This window comes from Triticum urartu, unplaced genomic scaffold (genome assembly GCF_003073215.2).
Source record: "Triticum urartu cultivar G1812 unplaced genomic scaffold, Tu2.1 TuUngrouped_contig_294, whole genome shotgun sequence".
Taxonomy (NCBI): domain Eukaryota; kingdom Viridiplantae; phylum Streptophyta; class Magnoliopsida; order Poales; family Poaceae; genus Triticum; species Triticum urartu.
The window spans coordinates 1-22289 of NW_024113445.1; the positions used below are offsets into that span (position 1 = coordinate 1).

General features: G+C 48.0%; 1 long non-coding RNA gene across 1 annotated transcript; it reads right to left on the minus strand.

The window, feature by feature from the left end:
• Positions 1–10691: 10691 nt before the first annotated feature.
• On the minus strand, positions 10692–12168 carry LOC125527126. Its single transcript, XR_007291976.1, has 4 exons — positions 12012–12168; positions 11699–11921; positions 11366–11508; positions 10692–11266 (listed from the first exon to the last, which is right to left on the minus strand). It is a non-coding gene; the product is annotated as an uncharacterized LOC125527126 (long non-coding RNA).
• Between the last annotated feature and the right edge of the window lie 10121 nt (positions 12169–22289).

Here is a 22289-nt window from a genome sequence, read left to right on the forward strand (position 1 = left end):
TTCCAAATAAAGCAATAGTCCAGTACAAGTTAACTATATACAAAAAAAAGAAACAAAAGAGGGCCAAGAGAGGCAAACTTACCTAAACCTACCTATACAAAGAAGAACTCAAGGCAACCCATCCAACCAGGCTAGAAGGAGGGGTCTAACATGAGCCTTAACTCTATGAGAAAGCAAAGTTAGGTCATGTACAAATTTACAACGCCAAGCACTAAACGTAGATCGTTCCCCCTCTGAAAGTCCTTCCATTCCGGAGTATCCAAATGTTCCAAGCTGCTGTGAACACCACCTCAAAGAAAAAGCATTTACCAAATCTTTGTCTGGCCAAAGAGATGCATTGATGGACATTAGAACCACCAGACCAGTCAATCTGCAAATAAGTCCAGATCCTTATACTGAAGTTGCAAGAAAAAAACAGGTGTTGACGATCCTCATAAATATGCTAGTGGCACAACACACAAAGATTATCAGCATCCCCAGCCCGCCAGTGCCTCCTCACCAGCAGGTCCTTGGTGTTGAGCCTGTCAAAGAATAGGAGCCAGGCAAAAACCTTGATTTTCAGCGTACATAGACTACTCCATAACCATTTGCAAGGCTGAATGGTGACCATAGGAGAGTGCATGATGGTGTAGTAGCTCTTTGATGTGTAAGCTCCAGTGGGTCCTACCCAAGACCAAACATCATTAGCCAACGGGTCCCTATCCAAATTGTTCACCCAGACGGTGAGCGAATCAAGTTCAATAGCAGCCTGCTGGGAGATAGGCAACTGAAAGAAAGAGGCCCTATCGTGGCTGTCAATGAAATCTGCCACAGAAATCTTATCATCCAAAGCATAAGAGAACAACCATGGCAATCTTTGTCTCAAAGGCATCGTTGAACCCCCAAAGTCCAAGCATCAGACCAGAACAAAACCGAGTCCCCTTTGTTAACTGAAACAGAGGCAACAGCTCTGTAATTATCAGCTAACTTAAAAATATCCTTCCACCAAAAGGAGCCACAAAGAACAGTGGCATGAGGGATAACTCCATCATAATATGAATCCCACAACAAGGATACCCAGGGTATATCCGCTTTATTGTAGAATTTATGTAAGTGTTTAATGAGGAGCCCATGGTTCTAAAGCTGCAGGTTGATGACCCCCAATCCTCCTTTCTCCTTGGGTCTGCAAACCATATCCCACACAACAAGGGATTGCCTCGGGGTATCAGAGTTGCCTCTCCAAAGACATTGGCGCATAATCCGCTCTAATTGCTTGATGATGCCAGGTGGGATGGATAGGGAGCAGAGGAAGTATATAGGCATTGACGAAAGAACCGATCTCAGCAACTGGAGTCTGCAACCTTGGTTCAACATAGCTGAACTTGCAGTCAAACGCCTCTCAAGTGAATCCACCAAAGGCATCAGATCAAGGATCATGGGCTTGGTCGTTCCCAAGGGGAGGCCAAGATAGGTGAATGGCAGTGATCCAAGAGTACATTGAAAAACCTGAGAAAGCCGAAGAGCCTCATCTTCAGGGACATTAATAGGTACCATCATGGATTTAGCAAAGTTTACTCTGAGACCAGTAGATTCAGCAAAAACCTACAACATATCTCTGAGGGCTACGAGCTGGGCTTCATCCGCAGGGAGTAGCATGATAGTATCATCAGCATACTGGATTATTGGAAAATCCTTGTCATTGCAATCAATCGGCAAGGAGAGAATACCATCAAGCAACATCTTGTTAACAACCGACTGCAACAGGTCTGCTGCCAAAACAAAAAGCAATGGAGAAAAAGGGTCCCCTTGCCTAACCCCACGCTTACACTTAAAGTGGTTGCCGGGGATGCCGTTAAGAAGTACCTGAGAGTCACCAGAGGACAAAATTTCCTTGACCCAACCAATCCATTTAGGGGGAAAACCTTTTTCCATAAGCAGAGCCAGAATGGCCTCATGCTCAACAGTATCAAACGCCTTAGCAAAATCTAATTTTAAGAGGATGATTGGTTTCTTTGATTGCTTGCACTGATAGATGTATTATTGCTTTGGTTTTTTTACTTTGCTCTTTTTATTTTACTTTGCATCTTTATACCAAAAATACCAAAAATATTATCTATCATCTCTATCAGATCTCACTCCCGTAAGTGACCGTGAAGGGATTGACAACCCCTAATCGCGTTGGTTGCGTTGAGCTATTTGTTTTGTGTAGGTATGAGGGACTCGCGCGTAGCCTCCTACTGGATTGATACCTTGGTTCTCAAAAACTGAGGGAAATACTTACTCTACTCTGCTGCATCACCCTTTCCTCTTCAAGGAAATCCAACGCAGTGCTCAAGAGGTAGTAGGAAGATTTCTGGCGCCGTTGCCGGGGAGTCTATGCAAAAGTCAACATACCAAGTACCCATCACAATCCCTTATCTCTCACACTACATTATTTGCCATTTGCCTCTCGTTTTCCTCTCCCCCACTTCACCCTTGCCGTTTTATTCGCCCTCTCTTTTCCGTCTGCCTTCTTCCCGCTTGCTTGTCATTATGGCTAGTCTTATATCTTCTCCGTTTTCTCCCGAGAATGAAGTTCTAAATTTTAAGCAAAGGGAGGGAGAAAATCTAAAAGATGCTTGGTATAGGATTTGCAATGCTCAAAATAGATCTACCAGGAAGCAATCTACTTCAGTTCTTCTCTGCAATTTTTATGTCGGTGCTAATCCTTGGTATAGATATATCCTCGATACCATTACCGGAGGGAATTTCTTGGGTAGCCACACTTTTGACTCTTATAATGCTATGATAGATTTATTTGGCTCACCACCTCTTTTGGTCAATGGAACTATGGTAACTTTGGAGCATGTAATGCAAAGACTTGAAATTATTGAAAATAAAGTTGCTACCGTAGAGTTAATTGAAAATCTTGATAAAAAGATCCACAACCAAATTACACAATATGGATCTAAGGTAGGAGTAACTTTGAAAAATATTAAGGAGAAGGAACCCATAGTTAATGAGAGAATAAATCTAGATTCCACAAGAATCGATAAACTTGAGGGTATCATTACCAACTTGGGAACCACTTTTTCTTCTGTAAAGAATACTCCAAGTCCTCCCGCTAAAATTGCCAAGCTTATGTATGTTCCTAAAAATAAGGGTGGATCCTCTAATAAGGAAACTGCAGATCTTAAATCTATAAGTACTCATCCCAATCTTTTTGCTATCATTAAGGAACCATTTGCTACAAATGAATTTTTCGATCTTGTGCCTAAAAGTTTGATAATAACTAGAAAGAAAGAAATTTCTAAGGAAGGTAGATGCCTCATTGAAGAATTTCCTACCAAAGATGGCAATACCTAGATCTATCATTGCTTTTATGCCTAGCTAGGGGCGTTAAACGACAGCGCTTGTTGGGAGGTAACCCAATTTTATTTCTAGTTTTTTTGCTTTTTTCTTCTGTTTGGGAATAAATAATCCATCTACCTTCTGTTTAGATGTGGTTTTATGTTTTAATTATTGTTTGTGCCAAGTTAAACCTATAGGATCTTCTTGGATGATAGTTATATGATCTTGCTGTAATTTCCAGAAACTTTCTGTTCACGAAAACAATTGTTAAAAATCACCAGAACGTGATAAAATAGTGATTCCAATTGCTGCTGATCAATAAAAAAAATTTCCTAGGTCGTCCTATTTTGGTTGATTTCTTGGTGTTCCAGAAGTTTGCGTTAGTTACAGATTACTACAGACTGTTCTGTTTTTGACAGATTCTATTTTTCGTGTGTTGTTTGCTTATTTTGATGAGTCTATGGCTAGTAAAATAGTTTATAAACCATAGAGAAGTTGGAATACAGTAGGTTTAACACCAATATAAATAAAGAATGAGTTCATTACAGTACCTTGAAGTGGTCTTTTGTTTTCTTTCGTTAACGAAGCTCACGAGATTTCTGTTGAGTTTTGTGTTGTGAAGTTTTCAAGTTTTGGGTGAAATCTTTTGATGGATTATGGAACAAGGAGTGGCAAGAGCCTAAGCTTGGGGATGCCCATGGCACCCCAAAGATAATCCAAGGACACCAAAAAGTCAAAGCTTGGGGATACCCTGGAAGGCATCCCCTCTTTCGTCTACTTCCATCGGTAACTTTACTTGGAGCTATATTTTTATTCACCACATGATATGTGTTTTGCTTGGAGCGTCTTGTATGATTTGAGTCTTTGTTTTCTAGTTTACCACAATCATCCTTGCTGTACACACCTTTTGAGAGAGCCATACATGAATTGGAATTTGATAGAATACTCTATGTGCTTCACTTATATCATTTAGAGCACAATGGTGGATTTGTTTTATAGAAACTATTGATCTCTCATGCTTCACTTAGATTATTTTGAGAGTCTTAAATAGCATGGTAATTTGCTTAAATAATCCTAATATACTTGGCATTCAAGATTTGTAAAACTTTCTTTTGAGTGCGTTGAATACTAAGAAAAGTTTGATGCTTGATAATTATTTTGAGATATGAAGATGGTGATATTAGATTCATGCTAGTTGAGTAGTTGTGAATTTGAGAAATACTTGTGTTAAAGTTTGTGATTCCCATAGCATGCATGTATGGTGAACCGTTATGTGATGAAGTCGGAGCATGATTTATTTATTGATTGTCTTCCTTATGAGTGGCGGTCGGGGACGAGCGATGGTCTTTTCCTATCAATATATCCCCCTAGGAGCATGCGCGTAATACTTTGCTTTGATAGCTTCTAGATTTTTGCAATAAGTATATGAGTTCTTCATGACTAATGTTGAGTCCATGGATTATACGCATTTTTCCCATCCTTCCACCATTGCTAGCCTCTCTAATACCGCGCACTTTTCGCCGGTATCATACACCCACCATATACCTTTCTCAAAACAGCCACCATACCTACCTATCATGGCATTTCCATAGCCATTCCGAGATATATTGCCATGCAACTTTCTGTTGGAAATATGCCCTAGAGGCAATAATAAATTAGTTATTATTATATTTCCTTGTTCATGATAATTGTCTTTATTCATGCTATAACTGTATTATCCGGAAATCGTAATACACGTGTGAATACATAGACCATAATCTGTCCCTAGTAAGCCTCTAGTTGACTAGCTCGTTGATCAATAGATGGTTACGGTTTCCTAACCATGGACATTGGATGTCGTTGATAACGGGATCACATCATTAGGAGAATGATGTGATGGACAAGACCCAATCCTAAGCCTAGCACAAAGATCGTATACTTCGTATGCTAAAGCTTTTCTAATGTCAAGTATCATTTCATTAGACCATGAGATTGTGCAACTCCCGGATACCGTAGGAGTGCTTTGGGTGTATCAAACGTCACAACGTAACTGGGTGACTATAAAGGTGCATTACAGGTATCTCCGAAAGTGTCTGTTGGGTTGGCACGAATCGAGACTGGGATTTTTCACTCCGTGTAAGCGGAGAGGTATCTCTGGGCCCACTCGGTAGGACATCATCATATGCGCAATGTGACCAAGGAGTTGATCACGGGATGATGTGTTACGGAACGAGTAAAGAGACTTGCCGGTAACGAGATTGAACAAGGTATAAGGATACCGACGATCGAATCTCGGGCAAGTAACATACCGCTAGACAAAGGGAATTGTATACGGGATTGATTAAGTCCTTGACATCGTGGTTCATCCGATGAGATCATCGTGGAACATGTGGGAGCCATCATGGGTATCCAGATCCCGCTGTTGGTTATTGACCGGAGAACGTCTCGGTCATGTCTGCATGTCTCCCGAACCCGTAGGGTCTACACACTTAAGGTTCGGTGACGCTAGGGTTATAGAGATATTAGTATGCGGTAACCCGAAAGTTGTTCGGAGTCCCGGATGAGATCCCGGACGTCACGAGGAGTTCCGGAATGGTCCGGAGGTAAAGAATTATATATAGGAAGTGCTATTTCGGCCATCGGGACAAGTTTCGGGGTCACCGGTATTGTACCGGGACCACCGGAAGGGTCCCGGGGGCCCACCGGGTGGGGCCACCTGCCCCGGGGGGCCACATGGGCTGTAGGGGTTGTGCCTTGGCCTATATGGGCCAAGGGCACCAGCCCCAAGAGGCCCATGCGCCAAGAGAGAAAAAAGGGGGAGAGTCCTACAAGGGGAAGGCACCTCCGAGGTGCCTTGGGGAGGATGGACTCCTCCCCACCCTTGGCCGCACCCTTCCTTGGAGGAAGGGGCAAGGGCTGCGCCTCCCCCTCTCCCTTGGCCCTATATATAGTGGGGAAAAATGAGGAGCAAACCAATCTAAGGCCTGGCGCCTCCCTCTCCCTCCCGTGACACATCTCCCTCCTCCCGCAGCGCTTAGCGAAGCCCTGTTGGAATCCCGCTACTTCCACCATGCCGTCGTGCTGCTGGATCTCCATCAACCTCTCCCTCCTCCTTGCTGGATCAAGGCATGGGAGACGTCTCCGCTCCGTACGTGTGTTGAACGCGGAGGTGCCGTCCGTTCGGCGCTAGGATCATCGGTGATTTGAATCACGACGAGTACGACTCCATCAACCCCGTTCTCTTGAACGCTTCCGCGCGCGATCTACAAGGGTATGTAGATCCACTCCTCCCTCGTTGCTAGATGACTCCATAGATAGATCTTGGTGACACGTAGGAAAATTTTGAATTTATGCTACGTTACCCAACACTTTCCACCGTTCCGTTTATTATGACACGCTCCATCATTGTCATATTGCTAGCATGATCATGTAGTTGACATCGTATTTGTGGCAAAGCCACCATTCATAATTCTTTCATACATGTCACTCTTGATTCATTGCATATCCCGGTACACCGCCGGAGGCATTCATATAGAGTCATATTTTGTTCGAAGTATCGAGTTGTAAATGTTGAGTTGTAGGAAAAATAAAAGTGTGATGATCATCATTTTTAGAGCATTGTCCCAAGTGAGGAAAGGATGATGGAGACTATGATTCCCCCACAAGTCGGGATGAGACTCCAGACGAAAAAAAAGAGGCCATGAAAAAAAAAGAGAAAAGGCCCAAATAAAAAAATGAAAATGAGAGAAAAAGAGAGAAGGGACAATGTTACTATCCTTTTACCACACTTGTGCTTCAAAGTAGCACCATGATCTTCATGATAGAGAGTCTCTCATTTTGTCACTTTCATATACTAGTGGGAATTTTTCATTATAGAACTTGGCTTGTATATTCCAATGATGGGCTTCCTCAAAATGCCCTAGGTCTTCGTGAGCAAGCGAGTTGGATGCACACCCACTTAGTTTCTTTTGTTGAGCTTTCATATACTTATAGCTCTAGTGCATCCGTTGCATGGAAATCCCTACTCACTCACATTGATATCTATTGATGGGCATCTCCATAGCCCGTTGATACGCCTAGTTGATGTGAGACTATCTTCCCCTCTTTTTGTCTTCTCCACAACCAACATTCTATTCCACATATAGTGCTATATCCATGGCTCACGCTCATGTATTGCGTGAAGATTGAAAAAGTTTTGAGAATGTACAAAGTATGAAACAATTGCTTGGCTTGTCATCGGGGTTGTGCATGATTTAAATACTTTGTGTGGTGAAGATAGAGCATAGCCAGACTATATGATTTTGTAGGGATAACTTTCTTTGGCCATGTTATTCTGAGAAGACATAATTGCTTTGTTAGTATGCTTGAAATATTATTATTTTTATGTCAATATGAACTTTTATCTTGAATCTTTCGGATCTGAATATTCATACCACAATTAAGAAGAATTACATTGAAATTATGCCAAGTAGCACTCCGCATCAAAAATTCTCTTTTATCATTTACCTACTCGAGGACGAGCAGGAATTAAGCTTGGGGATGCCTGATACGTCTCCAACGTATCTATAATTTTTGATTGCTCCATGCTATATTATCTACTGTTTTGGACCATATTGGGATTTATTTTCCACTTTTATATTACTTTTGGGACTAACCTATTAACCGGAGGCCCAGCCCAGAATTGATGTTTTTTGCCTATTTTAGTGTTTCGGAGAAACAGAATATCAAATGGAGTCCAAACGGAATGAAACCTTCGGGAACGTGATTTTCTCATCAAATAAGACCCAGGAGACTTGGACCCTCCGTCAAGAAAGCCATGAGGCGGTCACGAGGGTGGAGGGCGCCCCCCTAGGGCGCGCCCCCTGCCTCGTGGGCCCCTCGAAGCTCCACCGACGTACTCCTTCCTCCTATATATACCTACGTACCCCCAAACGATCAGATACGGAGCCAAAAACCTAATTCCACCGCCGCAACTTTCTGTATCCACGAAATCCCATCTTGGGGCCTGTTCCGGAGCTCCGCCGGAAGGGGAATCGATCACGGAGGGCTTCTACATCATCATCATAGCCCCTCCGATGGAGTGTGAGTAGTTTACCTCAGACCTTCGGGTCCATAGTTAGTAGCTAGATGGCTTCTTCTCTCTTTCTGAATCTCAATACAATGTTCTCCCCCTCTCTCGTGGAGATCTATTCGATGTAATCTTCTTTTTGCGGTGTGTTTGTTGAGACCGATGAATTGTGGGTTTATGATCAAGATTATCTATGAACAATATTTGAATCTTCTCTGAATTCTTTATGTATGATTGGTTATCTTTGCAAGTCTCTTCGAATTATCAGTTTGGTTTGGCCTACTAGATTGGTTTTTCTTGCAATGGGAGAAGTGCTTAGCTTTGGGTTCAATCTTGCGGTGTCCTTTCCTAGTGACAGTAGGGGCAGCAAGACACATATTGTATTGTTGCCATCGAGGATAACAAGATGGGGTTTTTATCATATTGCATGAATTTATCCTTCTACATCATGTCATCTTGCTTAAGGCATTACTCTGTTTTCTTGAACTTAATACTCTAGATGCATGCTGGATAGCGGTCGATGAGTGGAGTAATAGTAGTAGATGCAGGCAGGAGTCGGTCTACTTGTCTCGGACGTGATGCCTATATACATGATCATGCCTAGATACTATCATAACTATGCTCAATTCTGTCAATTGCTCAACAGTAATTTGTTCACCCACCGTAGAATACTTATGCTTTTGAGAGAAGCCACTAGTGAAATCTATGGCCCCCGGGTCTATTCTCATCATATCAATCTTCCATCACTTTATTATTGCTTTGGTTTTTTTACTTTGCTCTTTTTATTTTACTTTGCATCTTTATACCAAAAATATTATCTATCATCTCTACCAGATCTCACTCCCGTAAGTGACCGTGAAGGGATTGACAACCCCTAATCGCGTTGGTTGCGTTGAGCTATTTGTTTTGTATAGGTACAAGGGACTCCTGCGTAGCCTCCTACTGGATTGATACCTTGGTTCTCAAAAACTGAGGGAAATACTTACTCTACTCTGTTGCATCACCCTTTCCTCTTCAAGGAAATCCAACGCAGTGCTCAAGAGGTAGCAGAGGGGGGCACCGCACATGGCTAAAAGATCAAACGATCAATTTTTGTCTCTAGGGTGCCCTCCTGCCCCCGTATATAAAGGAGCAAGGGGGGAGGTGCGACCGGCCTAGAGGGGGCGTGCCAGGAGGAGTCCTACTCCTACCAGGAGTAGGACTCCCTCCCTTTTCCTTGTTGGACTAGGAGTGGAGGGGGAAAGAGGAGGGAGAGATGAAGGAAAGGGGGGGGGGTGCCGCCCCCCTCTCCTTGTCCTATTCGGACTAGGGGGGAGGGGCGCGCGGCCCTGCCCTGGCCGCCTCTCCTCTTCTTCACAAGGCCCACTATGGCCCATTAAGCTCCCGGGGGGTTCCGGTAACCTCCCGGTACTCCGATAAAAATCCCGATTTCACCCGGAACACTTCCGACATCCAAACATATGCTTCCAATATATCAATCTTCATGTCTCGACCATTTCGAGACTCCTCGTCATGTCCGTGATCACATCCGGGACTCCGAACAACCTTCGGTACATCAAAACATATAAACTCATAATATAACTGTCATCGAAACGTTAAGCGTGCGGACCCTACGGGTTCGAGAACTATGTAGACATGACCGAGACACGTCTCCGGTCAATAACCAATAGCGGAACCTGGATGCTCATATTGGCTCCCACATATTCTACGAAGATCTTTATCGGTCAGACCGCATAGCAACATACGTTGTTCCCTTTGTCATCGGTATGTTACTTGCTCGAGATTCGATCGTCGGTATCTCAATACCTAGTTCAATCTCGTTACCGGCAAGTCTCTTTACTCGTTCCGTAGTGCATCATCCCGCAACTAACTCATTAGTTGCAATGCTTGCAAGGCTTAAGTGATGTGCATTACTGAGAGGGCCCAGAGATACCTCTCCGACGATCGGAGTGACAAATCCTAATCTTGAAATACGCCAACCCAACACGTACCTTTGGAGACACCTGTACAGCACCTTTATAATCACCCAATTACATTGTGACGTTTGGTAGCACACAAAGTGTTCCTCCGGTAAACGGGAGTTGCATAATCTCATAGTCATAGGAACATGTACAAGTCATGAAGAAAGCAATAGCAACATACTAAACGATCGAGTGTTAAGCTAACAGAATGGGTCAAGTCAATCACATCATTCTCCTAATGATGTGATCCCGTTAATCAAATGACAACTCATGTCAATGGCTAGGAAACTTAACCATCTTTGATCAAGGAGCTAGTCAAGTAAAGGCATACTAGTGACACTCTGTTTGTCTATGTATTCACACATGTATTATGTTTCCGGTTAATACAATTCTAACATGAATAATAAACATTTATCATGATATAAGAAAATAAATAATAACTTTATTATTGCCTCTAGGGCATATTTTCTTCAATTGCATCTCCGGAATAATGGTATTGTGCTCTGCTTGCTCCTGTTGACCATAACAAATTCCGTATGCGGCTCTCCTCATCAGGTTGTACTCTGTAGTAGAGCCCAGAATCCTTTGCTCCCAACTCAGCAAAAACATCCATTGTCTTATTCACATCATCGTCTGCTTGTTCTCGACTAATGCTCTTTTGATGAATGGTACGTTGGTCATTGAACCAAAGAAACTACCAATTATATTGTAGACCTTGCCAACACTAATATCATTTTTCACGGAGTTGCTTCACAACGTCACGGGTGTATATATCAATATGCCTGTGCGAAGGCTAGTAAACTTTCTCCCCATATTTTTCTGTTAGTGAATGGTTATGCGCTGGTCTGTACTCGCTTCTGTACCAGCCATTGTCATTTGATCGAAGCAATCGTATCATTGCGGGGCACCTGCATTGGCATGTCCGTGTGTTACTCTTCTTTGGGATTCCCTGTAACCAGCACAACAAACACGAGTGTGTCAATATGTAACTTTCACATGTCTGTCTAAAGCTAGGTTGGGATATGTGATATTGAACTGAAATGAGTACCCCGAGTGAATCAAAGTTGCTTCCTACAGCAGGAATTATGACTGTCTCCGTTTTCTTTTCTGCATATCTGCTCAATGTTTTCTCCAGGGCACTCATTCTGCCAGCACACGGGGGCGTTCATCAGGTGCACACCAACAAGCATTCTGCATTATTCAGAATCACGTAATTCAGAATTGTGTTTGAGCAGGTTCAGGAAGTACATTGTATCAACATTTGCGTGCAGCGTGTATTGTCTACTGGGAAGATAACCAATTATCATATTTGATGAGATTGAGAAGAGCTAATTTATGTCACTCACATTTAAGTTTTTCTGGAATTACAAGTGCGCTATACCTTTTCGTCCAGCCAGGATCTTGAGGGTCGTCTTTGCCTGTGGAATGCTCTGAATTTGGCGCGGATAGGGTCATTCCATCGCAGGCGCTGTTCAACTCTAGTTCTAATGTCTCCGAAGCATCGCCGGCATCACCAATGCTTGACTCAGCGGCCATACATAGGAGTTTGGCTTGCTTCGCCGGCCACCAACGATTCTGCGGCGGCGAGATCTGGCAGGGGAAATCTACGGAAAATAAACCAGTACGCGATTGAGATGCGAGTCTAGTTACAGCGGCTACTACCGGGAACAAAATTTGGGGGCCGCAAGACATACCTGTCAACCGGATCCGAGAGGAACTCGAATGCGTCGTCTCCTACGTCCGCCATCGCCATAGCCATGAGGTTCTTGCCTTATGCGGCGCACGAAGGGGGAGGATAAATTGCTTATTTCGCAACAAAAAAAAGATAGATAAATTGCTCTCAGTGTCGGGCACGACGTTTGCGTAACGGGCCGCAAGCGACTGTCGTCATCCTATACCGTGACAGGCCATCTGTACCCCTGAGACAGCATAATCGTGGACCACTACTGACCTGTTAGTTTACACGGCACCGTCTGCGTACGCCACTGTTTTCACGGACGTAGGCGACCTCTGTCCCTACGATCGCATTCATTAAAGCACACAACGCGTCGTCCAACAATTCGGCCACGAACCAGGAGCACGCGAGCCCGTCCACGCCATCGCCATCGCCGCTGTCACTGAAACTGTGCATACTGAAACTGAAAATGATCAGATGGAGTACAAAACCATTTGAAAATGATCAAGATGATCGAAATGATCAAATGGAGTACTCCTTTTCAGTTAATGTAGAGTACTTACAGTAATTATTTTTAATTGTCACTCCTACAAGCATCTCTTTCTCTTCTCTTTCTGGCTTATCACTCCATACAATTTAAATGATCATTCAAGTTCGAGTGAAGTCTGTTTTAAACCTTGAATTCGTACGGCTCGTCGGAACCAAGCCCTAACCTTTCAATCTCTGAAGTTGGTATCCTATACTGTACTCACCGATCCCGATCTATCTTCACCTTGAACATGTTTGACACACTAGGAAAAAAGATGATCCTGGCCGGGATTAATCTGTACTCCCACTTACAACACTGGCCCACGTGTCAATTCCATTCTCCACCCTATCCCCTCTCTCTCTCCTAAGATGGTGGAACACGCAGCCGCAGAACGGCGGAGGCGTTGGTCGGCGGTGAAATTCTTGAGGCAGACGGACCAGTTGAAGTGCCGCCCCTTTGTGCTGGAGCTGGACAGCTCGCTGTACGAGAACGCCTGCAGCAACCCGTCGATGGTCGCGCCCAGGTCTGTGCCGTCCCGTGGAACAACCGTTACAGCTCTCGTGGTGCTCCACGGCCTCCGGTCCGCCCTGGCATTCGCGGGTGCTGCTTCTCCCCTACAAGCTGGCGCGCGTGCTGCTGACGGCGAAGAGAAGGCTGGGCACGAGTCGTGCTGGGTTTGGCCGAGCGCCGCAGGTGCTGCTCGCTGGCATCCTCCTAGCGGAGGAGAAGATGGCAATGAAGAGCTAGAGCTTCTCCTCACCAAGCAACAATCACGGCGACTGGCCAGGACGGATGGATGGACAAGCACACGAACATCCTGCGTGCTTAGGCCAACTCCAACGCGCGGCGTCATCCTGTCCACCCGCGTCCGTTTGGGGGTAAATGGACAAAACATGCCTCCCAACAAGCGGCGTTCGACCCATTTCAGGCCCAAAGTTTGCAGCAGAACGGACACGCGCGGACGCGAGCGGCGCATGCCCTTGTCCTGCCCTGGCCCGCCCGTCGGTGAGACAGACCCCCCTTTCTCTTCCTCTACCTCCCTCCGCGCCCCTGCCATCGCCATCGCCGCCGCCACCACCACCCCCGGCCGCGTCGTCTTCCACCAGGGCCGTCCAAACCACCACTGTGCCATGCCATACTATCTCCGCGTCGGCCTACCGGAAAGCATTTGGCCGGCGTTCTCTGTGTCGCCGGTGGGAGACAAACTACGGCCGTCGTCGTCGCGCGTCGTCCCCAACCTCTTCCGGCCGGCCGTTCGGTCACGCAGGGCACCCTCCACCATCACCGACCCCAAAATCTTGGTTTGCTGCTTGCGAGGGGAGCAGGGCGTGCACTATCCGGCCGCTTTCCGACCATGACCGCAAGGCGTTCGACGGATTGCTCAGAAGGTACAATGGACAATGGTGATGAGTTTTTCTTTCACAATTTCATTTGCTCATCGGATGATGAAGAGCTGGCAGCTACGTTGGTCGTACATGAACACATCACTAGGAAGTGGCCTCGGTACAGAGGATCAATCCCCGGCCATGCTCCGGCCTTGGACCGCAATAGAGAGAAGGGCCACACCCTTCTCTATGCCGATTACTTTAAGGATGGTCCACTCTTTAGGCCACATCAATTTCGTCGCCGATTCTGAATGAGAAGGCATGTGTTCAATCATATTCGCGAGGGAGTGGTCGCGTATGGCCCATACTTTGAGTGCAAAGTGGATGTCCTAGGCAAGCTTGATTTCTCTTCATACCAGAAATGCACTGCGGCTATCCGCATGGTTGCATATGGAATTCCTGGTGATCTTGTGGATGAGTATGTTCGTATGGGTGTGTCCACATGTCTCCTCTCATTGTACAGTTTTTGCATGGCCGTGGTGGAAGTTTTCGGCCCGGAGTACCTCAGAGAGCTAAATGCCGCTTATACAGAGAAGTTGTTACCGAGAGGGGCTTTTCGGGCATGCACTAGTAGAAAAGGGGGCCATTTGTCCCGGTTCTAGAGGGCCTGGAGCCGGGACTAAAGGCCGTCCACGTGGCCGCTGTTACCAACCGGGGCCTGGAACCGGGACTAAAGACCGTCCACGTGGCCGCTGTTACCAACCGGGACTAAAGGTATTTTTATGATAAAAATTGAATTATTTTTTATTTTAAAATTTCTGAATTATTTTCCAATTTAATCTCTAATCACCCCTCATCACTGCTCAATTTAACCTCTAATCTTTAATCACCCCTCATCATTCCAAATCATCTAACTTCTCGGCCGGTCACCCATCCTCTCACTACTCCAGCCTAAGCACACTTAACTTCCGGGTTCAATCCTATTAACCCTCAGGAGTTTAGCTTGAGCATGAAGTCACACGTTTCACTGCTTGAGTTTGAAACTATTATTTTAAAAAACAATAATTATTTAGTAACACTAATATTTCTTAAATAAGTAGTTTGATCACAGTTTGACCAGATTTGACCAAAATTCAAAAAATTGAAATAATTATTTAGTAACACTAATATTCTTGAATAATTATGTAGTAACACTAATATTTCTTGAATAAGTAGTTTGACCATAGGTTGACCACAGTTTGACCAGATTTGACCAAAATTCAAAAAAACTGAAATAATTATTTACTAACACTAATATTCTTGAATAATTATTTAGTAACACTAATACTTCTTGAATAAGTAGTTTGACCAGATTTAACCAAAATAAAAAAAAAATACTGAAATTTGAGCATAACTTTTTTCCTTTTAGAATTTGAGGATTCTAAAAATTTAACAGGCCATAGTTATAGCCGTTTTATACGTTTTCGTGCTGAACATTTTGGTATATTATACATTTTTTTCGACATCATATGCAAAAGTTATATCCGTTTTAATTTTTCATGACATTTTTTTGCAAAACATGTCCAAATTTAAGTTTTTTAATTTTCCTAACTAGTAGGTGTAGTAATATAACTACATCTCGAAGGATTTTATTTTTTTGAAGTTTTTATCATTTTATTTATAAAACTAAAAAGGCGATGGGGGGGGGGGGGTTAGAGTTTGAAAATGGGACCTTTAGTCCCGGTTTGAGACACGAACTGGGACTAAAGGTGCACCCTTTAGTCCCGGTTCGTGTCTCAAACCGGGACTAAAGGTCTAATCTTTAGTCCCGGTTTGAGATACGAACCGGGACTAAAGGGCATCGCACCCTTTAGTCCCGGTTCGTGTCTGAAACCGGGACTAAAGGGCTCATTTGAACCGGGACTAATGCCTTTAGCCGCACGAACCGGGACCAATGCTCACATTAGTCCCGGTTCATGACTGAACCGGGACTAATGGGCTTATCTGGCCCGAACGAAAGCCCTGTTTTCTACTAGTGATGCTTGGTAGTATAGATTGTATGCACTGGAAGTGGAAGAACTGTCCATTTGGTTAGCATGGGCAGTACAAGGGGCATGTGAAAGGTGCCACTGTTATACTTGAAGCTGTGGCTTCACAAGATCTCTGGATATGGCATTCTTGCTTCGGCATGGCTGGTTCATATAATGATATTAGTGTTCTTCAGCGGTCTCCGGTGTTTACAAGGCTTGCGGAAGGGCACTCCCCGGAGGTGAACTTTGAGGTCAATGACCACCATTAACAAGGGATATTACCTAGCTGATGGCATTTATCCTCAGTGGTCCACTCTTATGAAGACCATACCCAATCCACAAGGAGAGAAGAGACAGAGGTTTGCCAAAATGCAAGAGAGTGCCAGGAAGGATGTGGAGCGTGCTTTCGGTGTGCTTCAATCTCGGTGGGGTATCGTTCGTAACCCTGCATTGACATGGAGCACGAAGAAGCTTTGGGAGGTGATGACTGCTTGTGTGATCATGCACAACATGATCGTGAAAGATGAGCGCGATGATAGCATCTACGACCAAGGGTTTGATTTCTAGGGTGAAATGTTGAACCTGAGCATGAACCTCCTGCAACCGTTAAACAGTTTGTCGAGTTTCATCAGGAGTTGCGTGATTGTCATACTCATGTCCAACTCCAGAATGACTTGGTTGAGCACGTGTGGACTCACATTGGCAACCGGTAGATCTATGAGTTTAATTCTTGTCATGCAAACAAACTTCGATTGGGTTGTAAGACAATTTGATGTTTGTTTTCTTGTTATGCAAACAAATTTTGATTGGGTTGTAAAGACTATTTGGGAGCTATATTTGATTTGAACCATTTCATATGCATCATTTTCATTTTATCTACTGTGATGAGCGAACGGAAGAGATGCGGCCGAAATGCGGCCGCGCGTTGGGCGTCCGTTCGACGCATCCATGAATCCGAATGGACACAACTTCATTGCCACCCCAAACGGACAAAATTCGAAAGTCTGTTTGGAGTCGCGTGTTGGAGTTGGCCTTATATCGGTGCCACACGGGCTGCACGGCCACGGCGGCCCACGTGCTCCGCCCGGGAGAGTAGGTATTGCGTGCTCTGCCGCACCTTGTCATTGGTGAAGGTGTAGCGAAATTGCCACCCGCCGTACTTGGCATCGACCTACTTCAGCTCCAACACCTCAGTGCTGAGCATGAACGACATCCGTCAACGGGCGTGACGACAATGACGAAGCTTCTCCTGGCCAGACGCAGCCTAGTACTACAAAGCTAGCACTAACTCCGGCTGCCTTGATCCTTGATTCCTAATAGACTATCCATAGTGGGAGTAACATAGATAGTAACATCACACATATAAAATAGATGATGTGGCAAGCAATAAATGAAGAAACAGAGGAAAGTGGTAACATAGCTAGTTACTAGTAGTATGAGTAACATCACACATATCAAGGCAATATGTGTCTATAGCCTAATAAATAAAGTGTTGCATCTTACCACACATATGTTACTCCCCACTATAGAGGTAATAACATAGACTAGTAACATAGGCATGTTACTAGTCTATGTTACTACCCATTGTGACTAGTCGTAGTACGATCTCCTTTCTCTATCCTGGACGTGTACTAGTATTTGCTACTTGCCCTAGCTAGTAGTTGCTACTTGCCCAATGATCTCCTTTCTACTTTAAATCCAGCAGAAAGGAGTGTCGGCGTTCTGAGAACGGGGGTCCCCAGACTTGCCTGCCTGCGGCCTGCGGCGTGGCTCAAGTGGGGGCCCAACATGGCCCATCTTCATCAGCACAAGACTCAAGACCCTCGCGAGGGGCCAGGCCTCGCGAGGCGGACGACGCGGCGCATCCTCAGGTGCAGCCTCATCAGGCTGGCTCGCGAGGAGGCGGAGACATCAAGGTGGGGTACCTCGCGAGGTGCCCATGACGTAAGCCATGACGACTCAGGATGCCAGGCGGGCGCCAGCGCGCGCAGCGTCCTTCTTTCCTCCTTGGTGCAAAGGGGACAAGCGCAACCGCGGAGTACCGAGGCATCAGGCAAAGGTTGCCACTTCGGTGCAACGAGACCAAGACCAAGAGGACTACGAGACGGAGGTCACCATGGAGCCCAGCACGGCGTCATCAACAGAGCCTTTGGCAGGCGGAGACTGCTTTTGTCAGGATAAGTGTACTCGCTGTCCCCCTTCGAATTAGCCCGCCATTGTTGGATCCCTTCCCGCTCAATATTTGGGAAGAGGACCAGGGCCTCTATAAATAGGACTAGCCACCCACGTAGCAAGGGGTCGGAGAATCGAGAAGTGAGAGAGAGAGAGAGGTGACTGAACCCCTCCTAGCAGTTCATCACCCAGCCAAGAACAGCCCCTCGCGAGGCTGTTCTTCCTTGTATTGTTCATCATGACCGGCCCCAGGAGGCAATCCACCAACCACACACTGGAGTAGGGTATTACACCACATCGGTGGCCCGAACCAGTATAAATCTTGTGTCTCTTGCGTAGTTCTTTTAGTAGTTTAGTTCCTAGTGAGACGGAGAAGTTGAAGGCGTAATCTCCGCGCGCACCCCAGTGTTCGAACCATAAGGGTCAGCCGGAACCCCCGAAATCCGACATTTGGCGCGCCAGGTAGGGGTGCGCCATAATTCGTCTTCCACCACTCCGCTCTCCTTCGACCGCCGCATCCATGCCAGACGCTCGTCGGGCCCGCGCCGAGCGCCCGGCAGCCGTCGCTTCTCACGTCGCCTGGACGGCCCCCGTCGGTGGGCGTCCCCGTCGTTCCCCGTCGCCTGCCGTCGACACCACCACCGGCCCGGCGGGAAACGAGCGGCGGGCACCACCCCAGCGTCCGCCCGCACGGAGGAGTGACTGCACCGCAACATCGACGCTTCCGATCGTTGCGGCCCTCCTGGGCGGCTCGCAGGCGCCGCCCACAAGTCGCCACATCAAGCCTTTTGCCCGCCGGGTCAACGCCGTTTCCGCATGGCAGGGGGCTTCCCCGGACCAGGCGGCGCACGAGGACGGCCTGACCTTCAGCTCGGAGGACCACCCCGCCAACCCGGTCGGCTCGGGCGCACTCCCCCTGCTGTGCAGCCCCACTATCTGCCAGGTGGCCGTCACCAGGACCCTCGTCGACGGCGGTGCGGGCCTCAGTGTGCTTTCGGTCGAGACTTTCAGCCTCCTCCGCATACCTCGGGAGCGGCTGCGGCCCAGTCGATCCTTCTCAGGTGTCGGGGGCGGATCATCCGACTCCTTGGGGCAGATCCGGCTCCCGGTAACCTTCGGCACCTACGACAACTTCCGCACGGAGGCGGTCGACTTCGACATCGCCCCCATCGGCCTCCCTTACAACGCCATCCTAGGCTACCCAGCACTGGCTCAGTTCATGGCCGCCACGCACCCGGTGTAAAACCTCATGAAGATGCCCGGGAGCAGCGGTACCCTCGCCGTGCACGGGGACACCGGGGACGCCCTGCAGGTACTCAAGCTCGCCTTCAAGATGGCAGCACCGGCACGGCCCGTCGACACGGAGACCCCTGAGCCCAAGGGGGCTGCGCCCGCCAAGAAGAAGCAGTTGTTCACCCAGGACAAGGCAGAAACCAAGCAGATACCCGTCGATGAGGACGGGTCCTCTAGAGCCACTTTCACCATAGGCGCCAACCTAGAGCCTGAGCAGGAGGAGGCCCTGGTCAAGTTCCTGCGCGCGAATAAGAAGATATTTGCTTGGGAGCCCGATCAGCTGGCGGGGATCCCCAGGAGTGTCATCGAGCATCACCTCAACGTGTGCCCAAATGTACGCCCCGTGAAGCAGAAGGCCAGGCGGCAGTCCACGGAGAAGCAAGCTTTCATCGCCCAAGAGACCCGCAAGCTGGAGGCCGCCGGGGTCATTCGCGAGGTCCGATACCCGGATTGGTTGGCCAACCCTGTCGTTGTGCCCAAGAAGGGGGGGAAAGAACGCATGTGTGTCGACTTCACCAACCTCAACAAGACATGCCCGCAAGATCCATTCCCGCTCCCCCGCATCGACCAGATTGTCGATTCCACTGCGGAGTGCGACCTGCTATGCTTCCTGGACGCCTTCTCCGGGTATCACCAGATCAAGATGGCCATGGAATACGTTGAGAAGACCGCTTTCTTGACCCCGTGCGGGGTATACTGCTATACATGCATGCCGTTCGGGCTGCGTAACGCAGGGGCAACATTTCAGCGACTGATGCACATCACCTTGGGCCAGCAGCTCGGAAAGAATGTCGAAGCCTACGTTGATGACATTGTAGTAAAATCTCGGGAGGCCAAGACCCTGATACAAGACCTGGAGGAGACCTTCGCGAGCCTCGACGCAGTAAACCTGCGGCTCAACCCAGAGAAATGCGTGTTTGGCGTCCCCTCGGGCAAGCTTTTGGGATTCCTCGTGTCCCATCATGGCATCGAGGCCAGCCCCGAGAAGGTCAAGGCGGTCGAGGACATGAGTCCACCAAAGACCCTCAGAGAAATGCAGAAGCTCACAGGGCGCGTGACCGCGCTAGGGCGCTTCATCTCCAAATTGGGGGAGCGAGCGCTGCCTTTCTTCCAGCTGATGAAGAAAAAGGGGCCCTTTGAATGGACTGAAGAGGCAGATAAGGCGTTTCAAGATCTCAAGAGGTACCTGACCAGTCCCCCAGCCATGGTGGCTCCGCGCCCTCAAGAGCCCCTGCTGCTGTACCTCGCCGCCACACCCTACTCAGCCAGCGCAGCCCTGGTGGCGGTTAGGGAGGAGCGCCAAGTCAAGACCGCAGCGGCAGCCCGAGGCAAGACAAAACGGGAACAAGGAAAGCCTGCAGAAGCCATAACCATAGTCGAGGAAGGTCAGCTGCCGAAGAATGCACAGGAGGCAGGAGAGGCAGCCCGACCGGATGGTCCACCTCCCGAGGCCACGTCGCCTCGTGAGGCGCCCTTACCTCCCGAGGGCGCAGCAACCCCAGATGCTCCCAGCCTTGTCGAGCACCCAGTTTACTTTGTTAGCATGGTGCTACGGGACGCGAGGGCACGGTACCCAATGCCTCAGAAGCTCCTCCTCGCGCTACTAGTAGCCTCGCGCAAGCTGTGTCACTACTTCCAGGCTCACCCCATCAAAGTCGTCTCATCATACCCCCTGGAGAGAGTGCTCAGGAGCCCTAACTCAGCCGGAAGGGTCGCTGAGTGGAACATAGAGCTACGGGCATTTCAGCTCGAGTTCAGCACAACCAGGGTCATCAAAGGAGCAGCGTTGGCGGATTTTGTGGCAGAATGGACGGAGGCGCCAGGCCTCAAGGCCGACGAGGATCGGTCCCTCTCCCCGGGGAGCGAGGCACCAGAGGGCTGGGTCATGTACTTCGACGGGGCGTTCTCCAGGCATTGTGCTGGGGCTGGGGCGGTGCTTATATCACCCACTCAGGACAAGCTCTACTACGCTGTGCAGCTCTATTTCCAGCAAGGTGAAAAGGTCTCCAACAACATAGCGGAGTATGAAGGTTTAATAGCGGGCTTGAAGGCCGCATCTGCCCTGGGGGTGAAACGCTTGACCATCAAGGGCGATTCGCAGCTGCTCGTCAATTTCTCCAACAAGGTGTACGAGCCGAAAGATGAGCACATGGAAGCCTACCTTGCGGAGGTCCGCAGGATGGAGAAGCAGTTCTGGGGGCTGGAGTTGCAGCATGTGCCCCGTGGCACCAATCAGGAGGCCGACGACATCGTCAAACGGGCGTCCAGGCGGTTACCTCAGGAGCCTGGCGTCTTCGAGGAGCGGCTCTTCAAGCCCTCGGCCTTGCCGTCATTGTCAAACACGGCTCAGCCTCGGGAGGAGCTCCCCCAGCCACCTGCCTCAGGAGCTCCGGTCTGTGGCCCGGTCTCAGGAGCGTGCCTGCTCCTGACGATGGAACCTCAGGAGGGGTGCTGGATCACGGAGCTCCAGAGTTACTTAACACAAGGGACCTTGCCGGAGAAGGAGGAGGAAGCGGAGCGTGTGGCACGGCAGGCCACGGCATACTGCATCAAGGATGGAGAACTCTACCGGAAGCGACCAAACAATGTATCCCTACGCTGCATCTCCAGGGAGCAGGGAAAGGAACTGCTGGAAGATATACACGACGGAGACTGTGGACATCATTCATCATCACGGACCCTCGTCGGCAAGGCATTCTGCAGTGGTTTTTATTGGCCCACCGCACTCAATGACGCCGTCGAACTGGTGAAAGGTTGTGAGGCCTGCCAGTTCCACGCCAAGCAAATCCATCAGCCGGCAGGGGGCCTGCAGACTATACCCCTTTCGTGGCCATTCGCAGTCTGGGGGCTGGACATCCTGGGTCCGTTTCCTCGGGTGCCAGGGGGCTACCGCTACCTCTACGTCGCCGTGGACAAGTTCACCAAGTGGGCTGAAGTAGAGGCCGTCCGCACCATCCCCGCGGGCTCCG